The sequence below is a fragment of the Babylonia areolata genome, chromosome 7 (genome assembly GCF_041734735.1).
Source record: "Babylonia areolata isolate BAREFJ2019XMU chromosome 7, ASM4173473v1, whole genome shotgun sequence".
Classification (NCBI taxonomy): domain Eukaryota; kingdom Metazoa; phylum Mollusca; class Gastropoda; order Neogastropoda; family Buccinidae; genus Babylonia; species Babylonia areolata.
Genome location: NC_134882.1, coordinates 11,284,240 through 11,295,480, shown reverse-complemented (window position 1 = coordinate 11,295,480; position 11,241 = coordinate 11,284,240).

Genomic DNA, 11,241 nt, shown 5'->3' with positions numbered 1-11,241 from the left:
TCTGCACAGACACACACACACACACACAGCGACACACACACACACACACACACACACACACACACACACACAAACACGCACACGTACACACACACACACACACACACACACACACACACACGCGCGCGCGCGCGCGCGTGCGCACACGCACATATACGCACACACACATGCACACACACACACACGTACAAACAAATACATACACACACACATTATACTTTCGCGCGATCACACACACACACGCACACACACACACACACATACACACACACACACACACACACACACACACACACACACAAGCACGCACACACACACACACACACACACACGCACACACACACACGCACTCACACACACGCACACGCACACACACACACACATGCATGCACGCGCACACATACACACACACACACAACAAAAGGAGAATCTCCACATATAATAGCAGCATCTGTCAGAATTGAATTTGAAGAAAATTTTGATTATCATTTAAAAGTTTACACTGATAGCTCGGTCCTGGATGATAGCAGTGCAGGATCTGCTTTTGTCATTCCTGACCTAAAAACAGAAAAATCATATTATTTAGGTAAGGGACATTCATTTTTACAGCTGAATTGGTGGCCATCATTATGGCTTTAAATCATCTTGTTGATATACCAATCATAATAAGTAATATCCTATTTTGTGTTGATTCTCAATCTGTCTTAAAAGGTTTGCTCCTTTTTGAGAATAATCAAAGAGAAGATTTATTTTTTGAAATTAGGTATTTATTGCACTCCCTTTTTGTGAAGGGTACAAATGTTGATTTTTGTTGGATACCATCCCACACTGGATTCCGTTATAACGACCAAGCAGATAGGGCAGCAAAAAGTGGAGCAAAAAATCATATAGATAGTATAAAAGTTTACTGCCCATTGTCATACTAGGAAATAAGCAATATACTAGAAAGAGACTTTTATAGGTGCTTGAATTCAAGTCTAAAACCTCGTCAGTTGACTCTCTCAGACTTTGGTCCGATTCGCAGACCAATTCTGAGCTTAGCTCTCAGACTATTATCAAATTCATTACGGACCAAGTATTGTTCTAATGTCAAGTGTATATGCTTTAATAACCTGACAATTGAGCATATAATTTTTCACTGTAGCTTGATGAAGTCTTTTGTACACGAAAGTGTGTCTTCACAAGTGACTGAGAACGTTGATGTTTTTGACTTTTTGCATTCATTATCAGTTGTTTCGCTTGTCAGTTTAACGACTTCTCTTTTACGAAGTCCTTTAAGTAATTTCCTGTAACTGTATTTAGAGGGTTTGTTTTTGTTTGTTTGTTTTGTTTTTCTTTCAAATTTCACCCACATTTTTACCCTCATTTGCCCAGTTTCCCCCAACTCTCCATTCATCCACATCTCGCACCCCTTCTAACCGATAATACTCAGATGTATTCATAAATACTTTTACAAAATGTCTTCAATCACCGATATGTGTGACGGGACATTAAACAAAAAATTCCTCCCCCCCCCCACACACACACACGCACACACATGGACACACACATCGTGTTTCTCGAATTTTCTCCTTCACTTCCTGCGTCTTATGCTTCGTGTAAAAACAAAACTGAACAAAGTTAAACTACGACAGACAAACTTCGCATCATCAGTGTCACAACTTCTGGATCCCATTATAATTATGCAGATGACGCAGATGGGGTAGACATCAACAATTAAGCTCACAACAACAATGTTTTATAGCATTATAGCATTGAGGGGGCACAACTCATCGGGTGGTCAGGTCGGGGGCAGTGCCTCGAGGTTGTTTTGTGTTTGCATTTTGACATTCAACATATAATCCCTACTGATACCCATTTTCTATTCAGTTTCTACACAGACTGGTGCTACCTTCGTCTGCCCTACTCTCTCTCTCTCTCTGTCTCTCTCTGTCTCTGTCTCTCTCTGTCTGTCTGTCTGTCTGTCTGTCTGTCTGTCTCTCTCCTCATCTTCTATCCTTCCAACCCTAACTCCATCACTCCTGATAAATGAAGTCTTGCACATATGATTTCTCCACCAACTGAAGTTCCTTGCAGTTGAAAAACAGTGTTTGAAAATTACCCCCCTTCAATTAATCATTTTCTCCTTTAGTATTTATAACAAAGATTATCTGATTCTGTTTTTGGTCCTAAGGAAATAGGCAAAAATATCCCTGATATTGTGATACGTTTATTTGTTGAACAAAACTGTCTGCGATGGATAAATAATTAACTTAAACATATTAACGAACAATTCTGAACATTTATAGAGTTTTAGTTAGTAAATTTTAAACAGCTCCAACCAAACAAACTCGACCTTCAGGGACTAGGTACCAGTAGGTCATTAAATTCCATATAGATGCTATGAATCATTATTTTTTTTGAAAAAGTTTAATGGTAGGAAAGCTGTTTTTGGTGTCTGTAAGAACATGGGTATGAATATTATAACCATGAAGAGAAAATTGCAAAGGGGCCTGGGATGTGAAATAAACCGACAGTTTTATGACGTCGGATTTGTGGAAACACCAGCTGATTTGGGACAAGAACTGGAAGAACATGTTTAGGGCGGAAAATATAAAAGCTTGTCAATGTCAGACCATGGTGTGAAAGAAAAACCTTACACAGCTAATACAAACCAATTTGAAAGAAGCTACAGACAGGTGTCGCCTGCTCCTCATTCTCTTTGTACGTGTGCTTTGGGACCTGGTGTAGGAAGAGAGTTAACGATAGTACGAGAACGAATTTCCTTACCTGACTGCGCATTCTGATGGAGGAAGATAATATCTTACTTTGTATAACATATCTAAATATTAAAGGTTCCCTACCTTTTTACAGCCATTGAGGCGGTGAATTCTTTCATCCACTTTGACAGGGCTTGGCTTGATCCTCTCTTCATCAGCCATTTTATCCTGCCCTCAGCCAAGTCAGGTACCCATTCAAACCTGGGTGGAGTGATGAAAACTGGAGTAAAGTGCCTGTCCAAAGGACACGACACCATACCGAAACTGGGGATCGAACCCCTGACCACTGGATCACAAGTCCAACAACACCTTACTGATTCTGCCACAGTGCCTCCATTACGTATGTATATGTTGTCCAGTCTTATAATGGATAATCATAATACATAGCTACATCCTGGGACAGAGGCCAAGACCGCAAATAATCAACATAAATAACAGGAAAAATGGCACTGTTGGCAAGACTTAGCAAACAATTAAACAAACAAACAAACAACCCCACCAAAAAAAACAACAAACAAAACAAAACAAAACAAAAGCAACCCGCATACAGATCGTCAACCACTTCAATGTCTGAAACAGTGTACAGAAATTTGCCTCTACGCTCGTCATAAGACAGAGATACAAAAGCGATGAGCATAAGCTGTAACAGCAGACGGTCTTGTAGCCTGTATGGACTGGTCCACACATCATGATATTTCGAAAGCAAGCACGCAGCCTGGGAAACAAAATGGTAAAACCTGAATTCCTTCCTTCCTTTCTTGTTTTTCTTTCTTCTTTTCTTACTTCTCTTCTCCCTTTGCTTTCTTTCTATTTGTCTTTTTTCTCACTATCTGTATTAGAAATCACAATTCGAGACACAATATGGCAACTCGAAAGGATTAGAAGATGTTGACATGAAACATCCTTCAAAACTTTACGAGTCCTGCTCCAAAGTATCCTAGTTGGCGTTTTTATTATTTTATTGACTCACTTGTGTAAACAAGTGAGTCTATGTTTTAACCCGGTGTTCGGTTGTCTGTGCGTGTGTGTGTGTGTGTGTGTGTGTGTGTGTGTGTGTGTGCGTGGTAAACTTTAACATTGACATTTTCTCTGCAAATGCTTTGTCAGTTGACACCAAATTAGGCATAAAAATAGGAAAAATTCAGTTCTTTCCAGTCATCTTGTTTAGAACAATATTCCACCTCTGGGATGGGCACCAAAAAAAAAAGAAGCCTAATTATATGCAAACTCCATTTACTGTTATATTTATATTTTTTGTATTCTCTAAACTTGCACTTTGATCTGATATTCTGACCCAACAACAAGAGCAGTCATTATTATCTTTTTTTTGGTTCAAACAGTAACTTCATTTGCTAAGCATGGAAGTTTTATTTATTTTGCAAACGTTTTGGTGCAGACAGTAAAAAAGAGAAATTACTCTGTAATTAATGCTAGGGGACTTAATTTGCTTTGAACTGATCTTTCTCATCTTAAGCATTACAGTTTGAAATTATACTCAATTCATAAAAAGCTTTGATTTTTTTAAATAAAGTGTATCACAAGTGAGTCTTGAAGGCCTTGCCTCTCTTGTTATTATTTTATTTCGTTATGTCGTGGCTTTTCAGTCTAATATCATCATCTTAGATAAACAGACTATAAATAAATAAACGAACGAACGTGGTGGCTTGTTTCATTTCATTTTTCCATTAATATTACTTAAAAAGATTCATTGTTGACCTTTCCTCAGCTATTGCATTATATTTATATTTTCATGATGTAACCTGTTTTGTGTTGGATCTGGTGGCGAGTGTTCTTCTTGCTCTTGTTCGTATTCCCCTTCGTAAGTCTTTTATTTCTGTACATCTGTCTGTCTCTCTGTTTATCTCTCATCTGTTTCTTGTGTTGCTTCTCCCCCCCCCCCATTACCCAACTTCTTCCTATTTATTTTTCTTACTTGTTGTTCATTTGTTGCTACGTTGTTTCCTTTATTCTTCTTCGTCCTCATATTTAAAAAAAATTTTTTTTGTCTGTCTGCTTGTTCATATTCTTAACAATAACATGATAACTGTACATATCATACGGTGCTTTCAAACCTATCAAAGAGCTGTACAATAACACATGATTTAGTCGAAAAGCACACAAAAGCACACCCTCATACGCGCCCACACGCATACACGTACACACACACACACGCACACAGACGCAGACACACACACACACACACACACACACACATACACACATACAAACACATAAACACACACACACACACACACACACACACACACACACACACACACACACACACACACACACACTGACACATGCACGCAACCATACACATACACGAACAAGCAAACCCACTTATTGTTTTCTAACGCCCGCTTTCTCCTTCTCCTCTTCCGTCTCCTTCTTCATTTCACAAAAAGCAAAACCTGACTCTTTGATGACAGTACAGGTAAACTGCGATAGACAAACTCAGCGGCCGCATCAGTGTCATAATTTCTGGATGACACAGGCGGGACATATATATATATATATATATATATATATATAGAATGAAGCTCACTTGAGCAGATTTCATAGCATTGAAGGGGACATGCCTCATGAGGTGGACATTCAAGGTTTGGGCAGTGTCTTGGGGGGTTGTTTTGTCTTTTGCTTTTGACATTCACCATATCATCATCCCCGCTGACTGTCTTTCTGTCTGTCTTTTCTGTCGATATTTGTTTTCAAAGTTTCCTCACAGACTGGAGCCAGTTTCTCCTCCCCCAACCTCCCCCCCCCTCCCCCTGACATTCAACTTACCCACCTTCACTCCACCACTCCTAGTTTTTTGCACGTGTGATTTCTCCACCAGCTGTTGGTCTCTTGGGGTTGAGAAACTGTATTTGAAAATTATTTCCCTTGAATTTATAGTTTCTTACTTCGGTGTTTGTAACAATGATGTAGCTGGTCCTAATTTCGTTTCAAAGAAAATGGGTAAGAAAGTCACTGACATCTTGTTACGGCTGTTTACCTGAACGAACCTTCCTGTGATTGGGAGAAAAATGAATCAAACTATTTGTGTTAAATCCATTGTAATATTAACCATATTAATATATACCAATTCTGCATATTTATAGGGTTTTAGTTTACACAAGACTATAACACACACAACATTATATTACATACAGAATCATTTAATATAAACATTTAATAAAATCAGATTTTGAAAAAGTACCTTTTTTCGGTATGTATTTGGAAGTTGTCTGTAACAACGATGGATATGAAAACCATATTCATGCATATAAAATAAGAAAGGATAGAAAATACTTTACTCCATGTATTTTTTATTCATAGAATGAAAGATGAAGCCAAAAACAGAATTTAGGAATTGTACAGAGAAAAATTTTCTAGATCATGGATACCAAGCTTTGTTGGGAAACGGATCACTGATCTGGTGTGTTAATTGTCTGGTCCAGTCTGCAAAGTTGGGGGGCGTTTCCTTGTAAACCGTTCCTTTCTTGATGTGAATCTGTTTGTGTGTATATGTGTTATTTTGCCATATAAAATCAGCTCAGACTATTGTTTCAAATTCGTTTTCATTATAATGGAAATAGTATAATTACAGTCTGTAACTTTTCCGGACATTTTTGTGGTAACTGAAATGAGGTATAATTGTGATAGTGCTTTTCTGGGTGTGTTTATATATTCGAACTACCAAGATTGATATTGACATCATTTAGTGTTAGTTGAAATGGCCGTTTTGGATTATGTGAACTTTCGTTACTGGGGAAAACTATGACAAGTTACACACTCGGTGCACTATACTGACAAGGCGAAACAGAAAGCAAGATACAGAAATAGTGTTTTTGCCCTGTAGTCTGCTACAGACAGAAAGTGCAACACAGGTGAACAAAAAGTGGAATCCATCAGTTTATTCAGGAGATATACTGTAGAACAAGGTAGAGTGATGGCCTGAGCGTGCTGGTTCGAATCATGGCTCAGCCGCCGATATTTTCTCCCCCTCCACTAGACCCTGAGTGGTGGTCTAGACGCTAGTCATTCAGATGAGACGATAAACTGAGGTCTCATGTGCAGCTTGCACTTAGCGCACGTAAAAGAACCCATGGCAACAAAAGCGTTGTACCTTGCAAAATTCTGTAGAAAAATCCTCTTCGTTAGGAAGAACAAATAAAACTGCACACAGGAAAAAATACAAAAGAAAAAAAAAGAAAGGGTGGCGCTGAAGTGTAGCGACGCGCTCTCCCTGGGGAGAGCAGCCCCAATTTCACACAGAGAAATCTGTTGTGATAAAATGAAATACAAATAGATGTGTCATGAACCGTCAGACATAATGTGTTGTTGTGCTCATGCTGATTTAAGACAAGTTCTGGTAGAACGTTATTCAGGACGAAAAGAAAACCAAAAACTTGTCAAAGCCTGACGAATGTGTATAAAAGAAAGAAAATTACTCAGCCAATTCAAAATAATTGGAATGAAAGCACCTACTGTGTGTGCGTGTACGAGCGGAAATGTTTGTTTACGTGCACAAACAAAGCTTTCTCGTGTCTCTTTCTCACTGAAAACTTCATCCTCTTCTTCTTCTTCGTTCTTTTTTCTTTGGAAAAAAAAAAACCGAAAAGAAAAGAAAATCGTTTTTTTACCCCCCCACCCCCCTCTTTTTTTTTTAAACTTCCCTCCCACCCTCTCCCTCAAACCTCTCTCTGTCTCTCTGTGCTTCTCTCTGTCTTTGTGTGTGTATCCCTCAGTCTCTGTCTCTCTGTGTCTGTCTCTGTGTCTCCCTCAGTCTCTCTGTCTGTCTAGTGTCTCCCCCAGTCTCTCTGTGCCTCTCTGTGTGTCTCCCTCAGTCTCTCTGTCTCTCTGTGCCTCTCTGTGTGTCTCCCTCAGTCTCTCTGTCTCTCTGTGCCTCTCTCTGTCTCTCTGTGTCTGTCTCTGTGTCTCCCTCAGTCTCTCTGTCTCTTTGTGTGTGTCTATGTGTCTGCCCCAGTCTCTCTGTGTCTCTCTGTACAACAGGTTTTAATTTTGTCTGGTTGCAACAGGGTGTTGGTGATGTGAAAGGATTTCTTATTACTTTCAAGCAAAGACTTATAGATATCTTCGTTCAAGAATGGTCGGGTACTATTAGTGATTGAGACATATTCATGCTACAGATCATTCAAAGTTGTATTTGAAAAAGAAAAATACATAACAAATGGCTGATGAATATTGTTCCAGAGTGGCGTTGTCTGAGGCCCGATTTAATGTGCTTCCTTTAAATAACAATGTTAATAGGTACACTGAAAATGATGTTTTAAAGCATTGTCCTTTTTGCCAAGGTGAACTAGAAGATGAATACCATTTGTTGTTTGTTTGTTCTGTATATAATGATTTACGGACAAAATTTCTTCAAGACTGTTTAAACATGTCTCTTAGTTCACTTCTCCGATCAAACAACAAGCAGAGAAATTTCCATGTATCAAAATTTATTTTCCATGCGATCAAAAGGAGAAATCATATACTCAGACCTAATTAAGTAGAATTAATGTCAAGTCCATGAATATTATGATATTGTGTCATCTATTCAAGTGTTATAATACCCCTTCCCATGCCCACCCCCAGTCCCCTGGTTTTGCGCACACACACACATACACGCACACACACATGCACACACACATACGTACAAACACACACACACACACACACACACACACATTACACTTTCGTGCGCGCAAACACACACACACACACGCACACACACACACGCACAAGGACGCACACACACACATACACACGCACACACACACACACAAACGCACGCACACACACACACACAGACACACACACACACACACACGCACACACACAGACACACACACGCACACACACACACACACACACACTCCCACACACGCACACGCACACACACACACATGCATGCACGCGCACACATACATACACACACACACACACACACACACAAACACACACACACACACACACACACACACAACACAACACACACACACACACACACACACACACACACACACACACACACACACAAACACACACACACACACACACACAACACAACACACACACACACACACACACACACACACACACACACACACACACACACACACACAAACACACACACACAACACACACACACACACACACACACACACACACACACACACACACACACACACACACATGGACACACACATCGTGTTTCTCGAATTTTCTCCTTCACTTCCTGCGTCTTATGCTTCGTGTAAAAACAAAACTGAACAAAGTTAAACTACGACAGACAAACTTCGCATCATCAGTGTCGCAACTTCTGGATCCCATTATAATTATGCAGATGACGCAGATGGGGTAGACATCAACAATTAAGCTCACAACAACAATGTTTTATAGCATTATAGCATTGAGGGGGCACAACTCATCGGGTGGTCAGGTCGGGGGCAGTGCCTCGAGGTTGTTTTGTGTTTGCATTTTGACATTCAACATATAATCCCTACTGATACTCATTTTCTATACAGTTTCTACACAGACTGGTGCTACTTTCGTCTGCCCTACTCTCTCTCTCTCTGTCTCTCTCTGTCTCTGTCTCTCTCTGTCTGTCTGTCTGTCTGTCTGTCTGTCTGTCTCTCTCTCTCCTCATCTTCTATCCTTCCAACCCTAACTCCATCACTCCTGATAAATGAAGTCTTGCACATATGATTTCTCCACCAACTGAAGTTCCTTGCAGTTGTGAAACAGTGTTTGAAAATTACCCCCCTTCAATTAATCATTTTCTCCTTTAGTATTTATAACAAAGATTATCTGATTCTGTTTTTGGTCCTAAGGAAATAGGCAAAAATATCACTGATATCGTGATACGTTTATTCGTTGAACAAAACTGTCTGTGATGGATAAATAATTAACTTAAACATTTGTGTTAAATCCAGTGTAATATCAAGCCATATTAACGAACAATTCTGAACATTTATAGAGTTTTAGTTAGTAAAACCCAAACAACTCCAACTGAACAAACTTGATCTAGGATATAGATACCAGTAGGTCATTAAACTCCATATAGGTGGTATGCATCATTTCATTCTGAGAAAATTTCAAGGTAAGAAATATGGTTTTGGTGTCTGTAACAACAATGGGTGTGAATATCATAACCATGAGCAGAAAATTGGAAAGGTGCCTGGGATGTGAAATAAATCGTCAGCTTTATGACGTCAGACTTGGGGTAACACCAGCTGATTTGGGACAAGTACTGGAAGAACATGTTTAGGGCGGAAAATATAAAAGCTTGTCAATGTTAGACCATGGTGTGAAAGAAGCTACAGACAGATGTTGCCTGCCCCTCATTCTTTTTGTACGTGTGCTTTGGGACCCGGCGTAGGAAGAGAGTTAACGATAGTACTAGAAAGAATTTCCTTACCTGATTTTGCATTCTGATCTCATCTCATCTATCCCTTGACCCGTGGGTGGGTCGTTGGGGCACCATGGATGACTGCCTGGTCAGCTCGCGCCACCTGCCTCGGTCCTCAGCGGCCCTTTGAGTTGTGGCAAATGGCAGGCCCGTCCACTCTTTGATGTTGTCCTCCCACCGCTTTCTCTGTTTCCTCTCTTCCTCCTTCCTTGTACGGTACCCTGCAGGATGGTCTTGGCTAGGCCGTCTGATCGTGTGACGTGTCCATACCAGCGGAGCTTGCGTTCCTTCACTGTGGTTAGCAGGTCTTTGAATGGGCCAATGGCGTTTTGGACTCTTCTTTTCACTTCCTCATTTGTGATGTGGTCTTTGTATGTAATGTTCAGGATCTTGCGGAAGCATCTCATTTCCAGGGCCTGGATTCTTCTCTGGAGTTCTGCAGTGAGGGTCCAGGATTCGCAAGCGTATAGAAATATTGAGAAGATGAGGGAGCGCATTAGTCTGATTTTGGACGAGAGGGAGATCTTTTTGTCCTTCCATATAGTCTTCAGTCGACTCAGTGCGGCAGTAGTCTGCGCGATTCTGGACAGGACCTCTGGTTTCGAACCCTCGTCTGACACAATGGCACCCAATTATTTGAAGGAGGAGACTTCTTCCAGTTTTTCACCGTTTACGTGCAAGTTGGACGTTACGCCTTGGCTGTTGTTGGTCATAACCTTGGTCTTCTCGGCACTGATCTCCATGCCGTAGGCTGATGATGTCTTGTCAAGTTTGTGCACGAGTTCTTCGAGTTCTTTCTCTTCTCCTGCCACGCCATCAATGTCATCGGCAAAGCGCAGGTTGGTGATGACTCTGCCTCCAATGCTGACAGTTCCCACATGATCTTCCAGGGCGTCAGTCATGATCCTTTCAAGAAAGAGGTTGAAGAGAGTGGGAGAGAGTAGACAGCCCTGTCTGACTCCGACCGTGGTTCTAAACCAGTTACCCGTGCTACCATTGAAGAGGACTGCACTGGTTGCTCTTTCGTATAGGTTCTGTATGGCTTGGATGATGTCTTCACTGATGTTGAATTTGTGCATGGTG